Below are 14,869 nucleotides of genomic sequence, written 5' to 3' on the forward strand. Positions count from 1 at the left end.
ATTTTTCTGTGATTTGCTTTGTGGGAATGTGTTTGGGCAACCAAGTTGAAGTAGTCTTTAGAATCGATAGACCTAAATTCTGTCTTCACATGAGCAGCTTGCGCCTTGATAGGTAACTGACAGTATAGTCTATATAATACAGCAATTCTGTTTTTTGCAGATTATGTTTTCAATGTGGCGAGGGGTGTAGTGATGTGCCCGCAGGCATCAGTGTATATATATACACACAAATGCCCCCTAAAGGAGGAAAATCAGATAAACTCAGTAATTCCTTTTTTTTAGGTTTTGACTAGCCAATGCTTACGAAGTAAGCATTCGCTAGAAAAAACTTAATGATGTGTGTGTGAGGACAGGACCGTCCCCACTCGCTCATTGGCTAGCTCCATAAATGGAGGCTAGCCATTGGGAGACGGGCCTGTCCGTCAATGCCGGACCAGATTCGGGGGCGTTCCCAAGAATTTTTGGCTTTTGGCGACGTCACGCTACGTCAGCCAAAAGCCCTCGGGAACGCCCCCGAATCTGGTCCGGCATTGAGCCGGCACCCGCCTTCCTGCTTGCGTGAGTGCTTTGTTTTTTTTGCCGTGTGTGTCTGTTCCCGCTCCCCCACCCCCCCTCCGCTGTCAGTGTGTCCGTGTGTGTCTGTTCGCGCCCCCCCACCCCTCCCTCCGCTGTCAGTGTGTGGCCGTTCCCGCCCCCCTCCCGCTCTCCGTGCCTTTCCGCCCCCCCTCTGTTGCATTGTAAATGCTTGTTCACACTTGAAAATCGGTTTCGAAAGCGCGCACACACGCTTCCCGAAATGTTTAAAGAAAGCTTTGTCTTCTAGTGATAATATAGAGGTAGTGCTTGTTTGAAATGTTTTTATTTAATGTAATTGTTGAAATAAGCTTTGTGTATGACTTTTCTTTTCTGTATTTATCTTAAGCGTGCTCACACTGACTTATCCATACGAAAGAAAGCTTTTCAAATGCTTCAAAAACTCGTCATGAAAGGCTTCCCTTTCCTGCTCTTCTCGACTATTCTTTGAAGTGTGGCTTTTACCTTCAGGCCGTCGAGCCCCCGTACACCGCCCTTTCTTATCACCCCTTGAGGTCGGGAGGTCGGGCGGGGGTCTCACATCTTCTTCCAAGGCTTGGTGCCAGCCGCGGTTCTTCAGATGGAAGCACATATATTAGACGGAGCACACCCCTGGTGCTCAAAACGCTGCAGGCTGCACTGCATGCTTTTCAAGCCACACCGCATGGCGCAGAGAACACACATTGATTCAATGTATTCATTTAGTGATGCACTGCTGTATACCGAAAATCAGCTCCAGTGGGTGCCTGGGCGTCCTGGATTTTTGCCAGTTCATGATAGGACGTTGCCAGTTTAATAATGCATTTTCATATGTAGCACTATATGATCCGCTTATGCCGTTTCTAGGCGCTGTAATTAACAGGTGATCCTATTGCCCAATTAATGGTACTCCGGGTACCGACCGCGGGAGGACAGACTGCTCAGTGGCCTTTATCAGCGTGCGGACTTGACCCTGCAAATCAATGCACATCTCAGCAGCAATGATCTTGTTTAATTCCAAACTGTCAGCGGAGCAGCAAGTGGTCACACACAGTCCTACGCAAAGCAGGGCCCGGGAGCCGTATGCGGCCCTCCTGACCTTTACTTGTGACCCCCAGCAGAACCACTGCACTGGGCTGCTGCTCACCTGATCAAGCAGTAACATTCAGGAAGATGTGCAATGAACAGGCCAGCATTTATTTACACTAACTGGAGTAAAAGGGAAGAAGCAAATAAGGTTTCCTACACCTTTTAACTTTAGGAACCTATACCTTTAAAGAAACATTTTGCAACAAAAACTGTAAAAATATGATAAAGGCTCTTCAAAATTCAAAATTGTGTATTTCACCACGCAGATGTGTTTCACATTAATACATCAAATTATATCACTGAATTCAGCAATATTTTTTAAAATGACAGCTTTAAAACGGGAAGGTAGAAAAATTCATGCCTCTGCCCACCTGACAAAAATACCACTAATGAACTAAAAGGCAAGTCATTGACGTGTAGATATGTCACTGAAGTTAACTGCATTTGTGTGTTGCTGCTCTTTCTTCCCAATGAGACACTTGTGGATGTGTGGAATTACACCACCACCAGCGATAGTTGCTTTAATGAGGGAGTCCAATTCTTCGTCACCTCTGATAGCAAGCTGCAGATGGCGTGGGGTGATTCTTTTTACTTTCAAGTCTTTTGATGCATTACCAGCAAGCTCAAGAACCTCGGGGGTTAAGTACTCGAGGATGGCGGCGCTGTACACGGCCGCTGTAGCCCCCACGCGTCCGTGGCTGGTGGTCCTGGACTCAAGATGTCTGTGGATACGGCCCACCGGGAAGTGAAGACCGGCCCTCTGTGAGCGGGAAACAGCCTTTGTCTTGGTCTTCCCGGAGTCTTTTCCTGCTTTACCGCCAGCCATTTCAAAACACTCTTAAAGGCTACAGGTAACTCCTAGGCTTTGATGCTTTGATTTTGGAATTACATTGGCTTGCATGAGACAAGTGTATTTTCTGTCTGATCGCATGCATGACAATCGGAAGGCATTTTACTTTGTCTGTGCGAGATTAGAAAAACTATTGAATGTGGTCTGCCCCCGCTGCCCCCCCCCGACAAACCCTGTGATCTTTAGAAGACCACAGCAGCTGCTGACCATGGCTATGCCTGAAAGTGAGCCCTGGCTTTTCAAACTAGAACACAGTGTCTGCTGGGACTGTTAGACCATACTTACAATGTTAAAAGGAAAACTACAAGTTCCAGAATGCAATGCACGGTTGGTTGACGTGCAAACACTAGTTAGACGTGTCACAGGTGACACGGACTGCGCGTTAGCTGTGCCTTATGTGCAAAACGAGGAGTGCTTAGAAACATTGAACACGGGTTGGCAGCGCTACGTTAAAATAAAACTGCTCGTACTTTTGGTGGAGGCGGAACAGGAGCTGTACGTTTTGTTAGGAAGGCCGGATGTAAACCTCCGCCTTTTAATGAGGCGCCCCCTGCCACGGACCAGGTTGTGAGATCAGGGGCCCCGGCCCCCCAGGGGGCCAGTTGATAAACCCTGCACCGTTTCTGATGTGATCATCCTGCCCACATCTCTCTTGATCCCATTGTGCTGCCCACTGTCCCTACCACAAGCAAGGTCTGGGAACCACTTCCCAACTGTCCCCTGCTCATTAGCATGCCAATTAGGAGGACACAATGACCGCAGGAAAGATAATTAAAGGCGGCCCCGGATTACGGCCCGCTCAGGACTGTATTCAGAACAATCGCAGGACTGCTTTTCAGCCTAATTCCTAATTCATTTAAAATGTCGAGTTCAGGAAGTCTATCTGCCTGCCCCGGTACCCCGAGTTCAAATCCCGGGTGCGCGGCTTGCTGTCCCATGTATGTGCATCAGTGGTGAAGTTGCTCAGTTGGTTTTGCACCTTGCCACATATCAGAGTGTGTGCAGATAATAATTCAAGCGCCACCGGAGCCACCTCTTGCTTTTATCCTCCGAGTTGTTGCCACGGGCCCTTACTTTCTGCCGGTGCCCTCGCGTATCTCTGTGGTCATGGAAACCTGGAGGGATTAGCAATAGTCTGATTATTTTTTTGCAAATGCCTGTCCTCTCCCAGCCTGTCCTCTCCCAGCCTGTCCACTTCCAGCCTGCCCTTTCCCAGCCTGTCCTCTCCCAGCCTTTCCACTTCCAGCCTGCCCTCTCCCAACCTGCCCTCTCCCAACCTGCCCTCTCCAAACCTGCCCTCTCTCAACCTGCCCTCTCCCAGCCTGTCCCCTCCCTGCCCTCTCCCAGCCTGTCCCCTCCCTGCCCTCTCCTAGCCTGTCCTCTCCCTGCCTGTTGTCGTGTCCAGGCAGCAGCGTGCACTGCGTCCCTGAAGTAACAGCCCTAAAGCAAGCAAGAACTACGCCCCCCTCCCACCAATCCCTGTTAGGTAGTGGAAACTGTCCAAACTGGGGTGCAGACAGCCCCTCTCACCTTTCGGCCTGGTACCACTGCACCAGCCGCACTACTTCCCTACTGACCGTTCTCCACTTCACCCCCGTCTAAATTACAATTCATGCTTGTGACCCTTTTGCCTGCTTGTGCTTGTTTTCATGACCCTGTTGCCTGCTTGTGCCTCCGTGTGCCCCTGTTGCCTGCTTGTGCCTCCGCGTGCCCCTGTTGCCTGCTTGTGCCTCAGTTTTCGTGTGCCCCTGTTGCCTGCTTGTGCCTGTTTTCGTTCCCCTGTTGCCTGCTTGTGCCTCCGCGTGCCCCTATCGCCTGCTTGTGCCTCAGTTTTCGTGTGCCCCTGTTGCCTGCTTGTGCCTCAGTTTTCGTGCCCCTGTTGCCTGCTTGTGCCTCCATGTGCCCCTGTTGCCTGCTTGTGCCTCCGTGTGCCCCTGTTGCCTGCTTGTGCCTCCGTGTGCCCCTGTTGCCTGCTTGTACCTCCGTGTGCCCCTGTTGCCTGCTTGTGCCTCCGTGTGCCCCTGTTGCCTGCTTGTACCTCCGTGTGCCCCTGTTGCCTGCTTGTACCTCCGTGTGCCCCTGTTGCCTGCTTGTGCCTCCGTGTGCCCCTGTTGCCTGCTTGTGCCTCCGTGTGCCCCTGTTGCCTGCTTGTGCCTCAGTGTGCCCCTGTTGCCTGCTTGTACCTCCGTGTGCCCCTGTTGCCTGCTTGTGCCTCTGTGTGCCCCTGTTGCCTGCTTGTGCCTCTGTGTGCCCCTGTTGCCTGCTTGTGCCTCCATTTTCGTGCCCCTGTTGCCTGCTTGTGCCTCCGTGTGCCCCTGTTGCCTGCTTGTGCCTCCGTTTTCGTGCCCCTGTTGCCTGCTTGTGCCTCCGTGTGCCCCTGTTGCCTGCTTGTGCTGTGTGGGTGTGTGTGGAGGGCTCTGTGTGTGTGGGAAGCTTTGTGTGGCTGTGTGTGTGGGAAGCTTTGTGTGGCTGTGTGTGTGGGAAGCCTTGTGTGGCTGTGTGTGTGGGAAGCCTTGTGTGGCTGTGTGTGTGGGGGGCTCTGTGTGGCTGTGTGTGTGGGGGGCTCTGTGTGGGTGTGTGTGTGGGGGGGGCTCTGTGTGTGTTTGTGTGTGTCATTTGCGAGAGATAAAGCTAGTGGCATTGTAAATGACAATGCCATTTATTTATGTTAAAAAAACATAAATAAAAATAATGTCAAGAGCAATGCCAATAGCTCTAACTTTAACAAAGGCAAAACCATTGCATTGTAAATGCTTGGTATAGAATTTGGTGTTGTTATATCATCCAATCACACACACAAATTAATTCTAAACACAATTGATAAACCAAGAATATATCTATGTTTTCAATGTGAGGTTTACTTAGGGTAATCAAAACGTTTAAAAAAAAATGTCATCAACAATCCACAAATGTATACATAGGTGAAGCTATGTATAGATCAGAGCTATCTGAGGCTCTTGTTAAAGCTGAAAATAAGTTATTCAGGAATCCCTAAATCTCATGCAGAGCGCCCCCTACCTTCCCTAGCTCCTTGATATGGTCATATTCTCGATTCGTTTTACTTTGCTTTTCAGACCCCTGCAGCATTGGCACAGGTTGTGGTCTACAGAGGAGCTAGAATCGTCTAGACAGTTTATCAAGCTGCTTCTTAGTCAAAGTGGGTGGGAGAAGATACCATGGCTTGGTTTTATTAAGTCGATATTCCAGGAAAAGGGCCTACCAGAACTGTAGGAAGAACCCAGATGAATCCAAGCTAGTTTCACGCTTATTAAGCCTGGTAGCCTGACTGATGCATTTCTAGACTGTAAGCCTGCCCCTGCATATGAATCATTTCTTGATGTTATCCCAGAGTGCTATGGAAAGCAATTATTTTTGAAAGGTGGACATGGTATACTCCATGTTGACAACTTCACTGCAAATTGGGCCGTTGATAAATCTATCCATGGTAGGTGTTGTTCGTGCAATCAGGAAGATTAAACTCTCCATCACTTCGCCACCTTTTGCAGTGCGTATGCCTGCCCACATGGGAAATAGCTTAAGCCACTATTCAAGCTTCTGGGTTTTAGGCAGTGTACCATTGCACTGAGTACTGCACACAGACAACAGTGAAGTAGTTGTTATCACAGTATCTAAATACATTCATGCATCACGGCTCATACGGTTTCGAAGGGAGCACGAAAGAGGCGAGTTCATGGATACTGCTGTGCTCCGATGTGCTCCGATGTTTGGAGTCCCACTCTCTGTGGGCTCTGACCACTGGAGCACACTGGGAATTTTCGCAAGAGGTAATTATCTAATCTCTATTAAGTACTGACACCCTCTGTTAAGGAAGGACAGCAATGTGATGTTTGATCTTGAAATGGAACTGATATTTGTTTACTTAGGCTGCTTTTTAATCTCCAGTATCACACACACCTTAATGATGGTCTATGTTTTTATTCTTGCAATGTATGCAATTTATTAAATATTCTTTGTTTCTGTGTGTTTTTATTGCTGTGAGTATTTATGATATATATTCACAGAAAAAAGCAGAGGTTACAGAGACGCTATAATTAGGCTGACATTTCACTCGTACAAAACCAGAGAAATTCAGTACTTATAGTTAGCTGAGCTATAACTCGCGTCCCCGCAATGCACTGCCTATGACCTCACATATTACATCACTCATGACATGATCAGCACCGATGATATCACTGATGAGATCTCAAATGACATCACTGATTACATCATCCGGTGACTGTGAGTGTTTCTAAAAAGTTTGAGCGTTAAATATATAGACACCAAGGTGCATTGATGAATCGGTGGGTGTATGAGTATCTGGATGATTTAGTGGGTGCATGACTGACTGTATAAGTGAGTGATTATACATGTCTCAGTGAATGTATGGGTGAGAGACTAGGTTTTAAGAATGTTTGTATCAGTCTGTCAGGTGGTGTCTCAGTGGCTGTATGGGTTGGTGAGTGGGTACATGAGTGGCTGTATGGGTGATTGATTGGGTGTCTCAGTACCTGTATGGGTGTATGAGTGCCTGTGTGGCGGGGTGAGAGGGTGCGTGACTGTCTGCATGGATGAGTGAGTGTGTAAGTGAGCGGCTGTATAGGTGCCTGAGTGTGTGTATGGGTGTGTCAGTGAGTGAATTAATATGTCACTTGTATACGGTTGAGTAACTGGATATGTGAAAGTCAGTATAGGTGAGTGTTGGAGTATATGAGTGACTGTGTGAGTGAGGGATTATGATAGTGGTTGTATAGGTGAGGGTGTGTTTGTGTCAGTGACTGTATGAGTGAGTGAGTATGTGTTAGTATCTGCGTGAAAAAGTGAGTGAGTGTGTCTAACTGTAAAGATGAGTAACTGGCTGTGTGAGTGACTTTGTAGATGAGTGAGTAGGTATGTTAGTACCTCTATAAGTGACTGACAGTGTGTGAGTATGTGAGTGGATACATCAGTGGCTGTATTAGTGAGCAAGTTGGTGTATGGGTGACTGAGTGGATGTGTGTGTAGATGTATGAATCAGAGAGTGGGTGTGTAAGTACTGGTATGGGTGTGTCAATGGTTTTGTGAATGGTAGTGTGGAAGTTGGAGTGAGTGTATAAAAGGTTATATGGTGGTGTGAGTGTGTGGATCTAAGATTCTGTGGATGATGCCATCAGTGATGTCATTTGAGATGTCATCAGCAATGTCATCAGTGATGTCACTGACCATGTCATGAGTGGTGTAATATGTGAAGTCATAAGCAGAGCATTGCAGGAATGTGAGTTATAGTTAGTCCAGCTACCTATAACTGCTGAACATATCTGGTTTTGTACGAGTGAAATCTCAGCCTAACTATAAAGTCTGTGTAACCTCTGTTTTCTCTGTACATTTCTAAGGTTTTTTTAAATTATATTTTCTAACTAAAACGTCCCTGGAACCTTTGTTTTTTTTCAGTGAATTTCTAAGGTTTTTTAAATTCTAATTCCTAACTATAACATCCCTGTAACCTTTGTTTTTTCAGTGAATTTTGAAGGCATTTTTAATTTTATTTCCTAACTGTGACCTGTAAACTTCAATAGAGGGTGTGTGAGTAGCTGTATAGGTTGGTTACTGGGTGTGTGAGTGGCTATATGGGTCTGTGAGCAAGTGTGTACCTGAGTAGCCCTCATTTGAAAATAATACAGATAACCTGGGTCACATGACGGACTTTTAGGAGCCTATACGCAAAGATTCTTACTTTGATGTTTTTGTCTCCCTTGGTCTGACTGTAGTTATAGAGCTGCATTTTATAAATTGATGTACTTTGTTGGAAATAAATTGATATATGTACACTTGCATGAAATGTGATTGAGTTGATTATGTTTTTATGTATTCATAAAATGTCTTGGCGCACGTTTATGGTTCATCAAACCGAAATGTAGTTAATATCGATCGATCGAGTGTGTAATGTCTGAGTAATTAAATAAGTGTATGAGTAGTGTCTTGTTCATTGTATGATTTCATAGGTAGTGCCTGTATGATTCTATGAGTGCAATTGCCAAGAACACACTGCGAATACCAGGTGTTTTTGACAATATTTAATACATATATCTAGACATATTTTACATAAGGTTTCAGTGTAACTATTTAGTAAGATACTAATTTAACTTTCCCCTTTGTATTCATTTGTCAAAATAACTAAATCAAAAATGCATTTTCCTTCTTCACAGCAACACCAGAGGTCGCAATGACATCAGTAGTCATGAATACAAATGACAAAGTCACGAATAGAACATAACTACAAAACACCCATCAAACTACCCAGTGTTACCCAAACTCAGGGGAATTAAAAACTGCTGCAAAACTAGTGCAATGCTCAATCTGCAAACATAACATGACTGGGAAAGTAAGGAATATAATGAAGGCTCCCTGTTTTCTGTTTTTACAGATTTTTAAAGATAAATACAGACCGAGAACATTTATTTTCTTGTCCGTATTTATTTTTAAATGTGGATAGAAATTAAAATTGGGTTGCTTTTTGAGTAATTCTGAATACTGGCTGCCATGACTGCTAGGCCAAATGCTGTGTGGATTGATATGTAAAGGGGCTCGAAAAGAAAGGAATTTTAGTAAAGAGGTTTTAACAACAGTAGATATGCACAAAGTTGATGCTGAAATATTTATATGTTCTTATCAGTGCATTGATATATTTTCAGTGGGGGTTTACAACATTGAAACCTAGTAGGCATTCAAGCATGAGTTCATATTTACCCGATAAATAAATGTGAAATTATACCAATTTCAGCTTCATTTTTCCACAAATCCCAAAATAAATATGGATAAATAAAGATGAAATTAGCAAAACTTAAATATGGATAAACACTTACGGAAATGTAAAAAAAAATACAATATAACTGGGAGCCCTAAATATAATTGGATAATATACTTTTCAGTAAAATTAATAAGAAGTATACAACCACTCGTCCTTTTTGAATCTTCTTTTCCAGAACTTTATTGTGAGTAGGTGGTAGATTTTGGCTGGAGACATGTTTTGAACTTTTTTGTACCAAAAATGGCAACACAGCATGGAGATTGGGATCAGCAACAAGAACAGCATGATCAGGATATGGAGGAGGTCGACATAGAAGATTTTGAAGATGTGGGGCTTGGCCAGAAGAGGGCAAGTTTGGCTTGGGATTTTTTTATAATCCCATTTGGGGTATCAAAAACTGCTGCAAAACTAGTGCAATGCACAATCCATGAAAAAACCTTCTCTACAGCGATCGAACAAAAAATACTCATGTGGAACGACGTTCATGTTATATCATCTTAATACCAATCGTAGAAAACATCTCCAACTGCTGATCAAGCAGAGGAAAGCTGGAGGACCATATACATCAGTGGCAGCAGCAACAATTCCTGGCCAGAAAGTCCCTTCAGAGGTACAGACTACCACAACAGATATGGCTCCAGAGTTTTCAACAATGGACACATATTGCATGGCCTGTAGTGTTGTTATAAGAGCTGGTGAGCAGTGTCTTACAGCTATTTGCAATGCTGCAAAAAATCATACATGCTAATTTTTTTCCCCTTTTTCATTTTTTTGTATATTTCTCAGTGTACATTTACCGAATTCCTCCTGTCCCAGTTGCCATTTTTGTCACCATAAAAAAGAACACACTTTTTAAAAAACTTTACAAAACCACTAACAATTAAAAAAAAATTAAAAACAAAACAGAAAATCATGTGACCATGAAATAAAGGAATATCATTGGATAATACAGTTTTCAACTAAAAGAATAAGAAGAATACACCCATTTATCTACCTAGGACATTCTTTAAGAGGAGCTCATAGGGAGCAGTAAGAAGGTGGCAGAAGGCTCAAGGATCCTTGACTTCAATAGCAGCCACAACAACACCGAAGCAGACAGTCCTTTCAAAAGTCCAATCTCATCTACAAGATTTGGCTCCACAGTTTTCCCCAATGGCATCATACTGAATAGATTATGGAGTTGTACTGAGTGCTGGAGAGCTGTCCATAACGGGCTTTCGCAGTGCTGGAAAGAATAATACATGTTGATATTTGTTTAATTTTTGTCCCTTCATAGTTTTTCTACATTAGCATTTCATTATCTTACAGAATTGGTATCTAATATCTATGTGTTTATTTTATTATCTTCTAATTATCTACATATAACTTGCCGTACAGACAAGTCAAATTGCCCAAATGCAAATAAATGCACAGCTAACTTTTGCGAGTTATTATTTACTTTGTTATATAAATATGAGTCAATAGTCTGGGTTAAATCTTCTAGTAAGTGCATTGACCACATAGACAAACATACTCTGTTTTTTAGACAACACTGTGTCACATTTTGTAATCTCATCTTTAAAACCAACAACTGTAATGTATGTGCCCTGTTCTGCAACTCCTCCTCTTAACAACTCTTCATTTTCCCCAGAATCCTTCTCAGGACCAAAGAAACAAAACTTCATATCATTGCAAACATTTTCTACTTCTGCCACACTATTATGCAAAAGTGCTCTATTAATTTCTCCTAAACATAAAGCAAAGGTTTTCACATAGTAAAGCCTCCTAACTAAAGTTTGCAATGTTGAGAGGTATCACTTATTTTGTGTTTTGAACTTCGCCTTGGAAAGATATGTAGGAATTTTCTTAATATAGCAATAGATTGCTGTCTAATACTACAAACACTACTAACATTCAATTTGTATACAGGCCCTGACTATGCATTCCTTACACATCTTCTGCAATAACTTCTGGATTTCTAGGTACCATCACCTCTTTTGCTGTAGGACTACCATTCTTCAATTCATAACATCGTTCTCTTTAATCAATAGCATGAACTAATCTGTTATCCTGGAGATAGCTTTCTTCATTAAAGAAAGGCTCTTTACTAGAAGTATGTATCCATTCTCCATTAAAAACTGTATAAATGTTACTTCAATTTATTAATCATTTCTACTGGTTTTGTCTGCTCATGCACAACATTATTTTGTCAAGAGTCTTCATTCTATTTAGAATCAAAATGAAAAGCTTCCTCTTCAAAGCAAAGGTCTTATCAACTACTCTCTTAACTCATTCTTTCTGTTTCACTACATCTCTCCTTCTACCCTTTTTAAAACTTCTCACAAAATTTACAACCACTCCACTACGAAACATACTGGCTCTGATTTCCTCAAACTGCTTCTGTTTCCTGGTTATGTTGTGTCCATCTTTGTTAAAATATTTTCTCTTCTTCCAATGTACACTTTGTCCACTCTTGTTGGTTCTCATTGTCATAACTGTATTTTCTTTATTTTGTAATCTTTGCAAATGTCCACATATATGTTTAAGTTATGACTTTATCCTCTTACCAGTAGCTCTTATTACTTTCAGCAATTTTTCTGCATTTTACCCCTTTTGGAACTAATTTCTACAGAGATACTGTAGTTGCTTCTGTTCCTTTTTCATCTGAGCTTTGTAGGCATTGTAACTGTGTGTAGTTATGAATATCTTTTTATGTAAAAAAATATATTTTAATTTTTAACCTACCCAATGCACTTACTTCAATATAGCTAATCCAAAGCAAAACACAAATCTTAATTTATTAGTTACCTTTTAACATTTTAGCACCCTTTCCTACAAAAGAGCTGGACCATATCTCACTTCTAACTTCTACATGGTGAAACACCAGTTTATTCCTTCTGTAGTAAATTTAAAAACAAACTTCAAGCCAAGGGAGCATATTTATAAGCTCCATGTGCCAAAGCGTCACTTGTTTTGACACACCATTGGCATAGTGTGATGCTCCATATTTACAAGGCCATGTAAAGCCACTTTGTGTGGATTTTCCTGGCCTTATAAATACAGGCCCTTCTCACGCAACACTTTGTGTGAAAGGTGCATGCCATGGATTTTGCTGTGGGTATTGCCACACAACACCCATGCATTTTGCCACATTCTCAGATTTACAATCATTTGTACACCTGGTAATGCGTCAGATTTCTATGCCTCCCCAGGGGAGGTGCAGAAAGGCACATGTTAGGAAACCACTCTACTGAAACCCTTTGGGGAGATGAGACGCTAGTTCCCAGTACCCCCAAGACCCTACCTCTGCCAAAGCGTAAAAATCACTTTGTGCAAAGAAAGAATCCCAGGGGAAATGGGAATTGGATAAAGTAAAAAAGAGAGATAACAAACACAGCAATCTCTAGTTTGGCACACTTCTGATGACCTGACAAGCTTCTTCTTCCTTCAGAACTGTCTGTCACTATTTGTAGTTCGGTATGTTTATCTAAACAACAAACGATATACAATTGTTCAATTAAATGTTCTATTTGCTATTAAATTAAACAACACAATATTTATCCAATGTCTATGATTTCTATAAACCGCTCAAAACCGTCTACGACCCTGATGGACTCTCTGCTTTTCCAAATATTGTTGGGGTTATTCTTTAAATGAGATTTCTTAATTTACACATGCACTGAAGAAAGAAACATGAAGAATTAGCTTTTACACAAACAACCAGTTTGTTCATATGCACTAGTTATCACAGGATTAAATATCATTGCTTACTGTCTTTCAATGTCCTGATTCAATTAGAATTACTTTTTTTTTTAAAAGACGACAAGCCTTACATCCCAAAAGAATAGTTGTGATCCGTGGATTAATGTTGCTTCACAGAAGTTCTCTTATGCATAGGATTTGAAGTTAAAAAGTACCTGAGTATTCTTGGGACTGCATCAGCAAGACGCAAAAGCAGAAAGAAATACCTTTGTTTAACTTTGTTCTTTTTCTCTTTCCTTACAGCTCTCGAGGGAAACTGAAAACGTTGCAGGACTCTGAAAGTTGTCCAAAAACCGAAGTTGGCGAAAGCTGGAACCTCGAGATGTCCGGGAAGGGGCAGACAAAGCCAGGAACTGAAGCTGGAGAAGACAGGAGCCAAAGACCTTCACACGCTGGAATGGAGGTAAGTGGAAAAAACAACGAGGCCAAGTGCTTCTGTTGTTGAACCAATTCTATTCATAGTATTGGGAAGGGTGGGGTTCTACAGGTGCAGATCTTGTATGACTCATTGCTAACCGATTCTGAATGTACATGACTCATCGTTTAACCGGCAACGTGTATCACATGGTATGACTCATTGCTAACCGATACTGAATGTGCATGCCTCATCATTTAACCGGCAACGTGTATCACTTGGCAACCACAGGTTTACAGCACACGTGGGGAAGAATTTGAATATTTCAATTTACAGTTGTGCCATAAGCAATTCGTATTTTTGTACATAATGTCTGCAGTTGCTTAACATTACAATTTGTATTTTTGTACATAATGTTTACAGTTGCTTAACATTACCTGATTTTTAAACACAGAACAAACACATTACAACAAGTCAAGAAAATCACTGTGTCCCCATTCACTTTGTATGTACATGACCATAAACATGCCCCATTGTATGCTCATGGTTGAAGCATTGGTCAGAATTGAGCAATTCCTTACAGCACCACAAGGAGAAATACTTTTAATCCTCGTTTTTTCCTCTTTCTTTGCGTGCTGTATTCTGCAGCACACAAAGAAAGAGGAAAACACCTCTTGTGATTGATTTTGTGCAGCAAGGTCTGTCACAAAAATAATCACAACACAGGCTCCCTTGCACCAGGATGCAAGGGTGCCTCCATTGTAGCATGACAGCCAGTTGTGCGCCAGCATTGGGGAGAGCACAGGGATACATCATATTGCTGTAAATATGATGCATCCCTGTGCTTTGAAAGTAATGCAGCATGGCGCAGCCTAATGGCTTGCAGATCTGCACTGCATTACCCAAGTGTAGAAGTATATACAGTGTATCAACACTGTAAATCCAAAAACAAACCATAAGAGCTATTTGCGTGCCTCTCTACCACTGTGTCACTGGTTTATTTAGTATCTCAGTACTTTTCTTCTTAAATGTACCAGATTTAAATTTGGGGAAACGCTGCATATAAAAATCTGCACATTAATCAATATCCAACCATATAGCTTCCTAATTCTTCTGAGTACTTGCAAAGAGTGTGTGACAGGTTGCATACATAATTCTCCACATTGTTCTAAAAGACTAAATATTCCTCAGTAAAACTTGTAAATACATGGGTTTGGGGTGGAATACATCAGTACTCCCTAGGTGATTCGATGAGGATGCAGGTAGTGCTTAGATTATTCCCGGACTATGTCATATCTCCATGGGTCACTCCACATCTGCATACTTACTGCCTGTGTGTATCCATGAGCCCACCACTAGTATCTGGGTGTTTAGATGAGTGCTTGAGTAGAGCCTGAATGATTAGAAAGGTGCTTGACTAATGCTTCAATAATTCAATACATGCGTAGATACTGGTGTGATGATTAACCCCTTCACTGTGGCAGATATTCCGCCGCAG

The 14,869-nt window shown here is 42.5% G+C and overlaps 1 pseudogene; it reads right to left on the minus strand.

The window, feature by feature from the left end:
- Positions 1 to 2,047: 2,047 nt before the first annotated feature.
- On the minus strand, positions 2,048 to 2,467 carry LOC147732417 (histone H2A.Z pseudogene; annotated as a pseudogene).
- Positions 2,468 to 14,869: the final 12,402 nt, after the last annotated feature.

The sequence above is a fragment of the Lissotriton vulgaris genome, chromosome 2_1 (assembly GCF_964263255.1).
Source record: "Lissotriton vulgaris chromosome 2_1, aLisVul1.2, whole genome shotgun sequence".
NCBI classification, from domain to species: Eukaryota; Metazoa; Chordata; class Amphibia; order Caudata; family Salamandridae; genus Lissotriton; species Lissotriton vulgaris.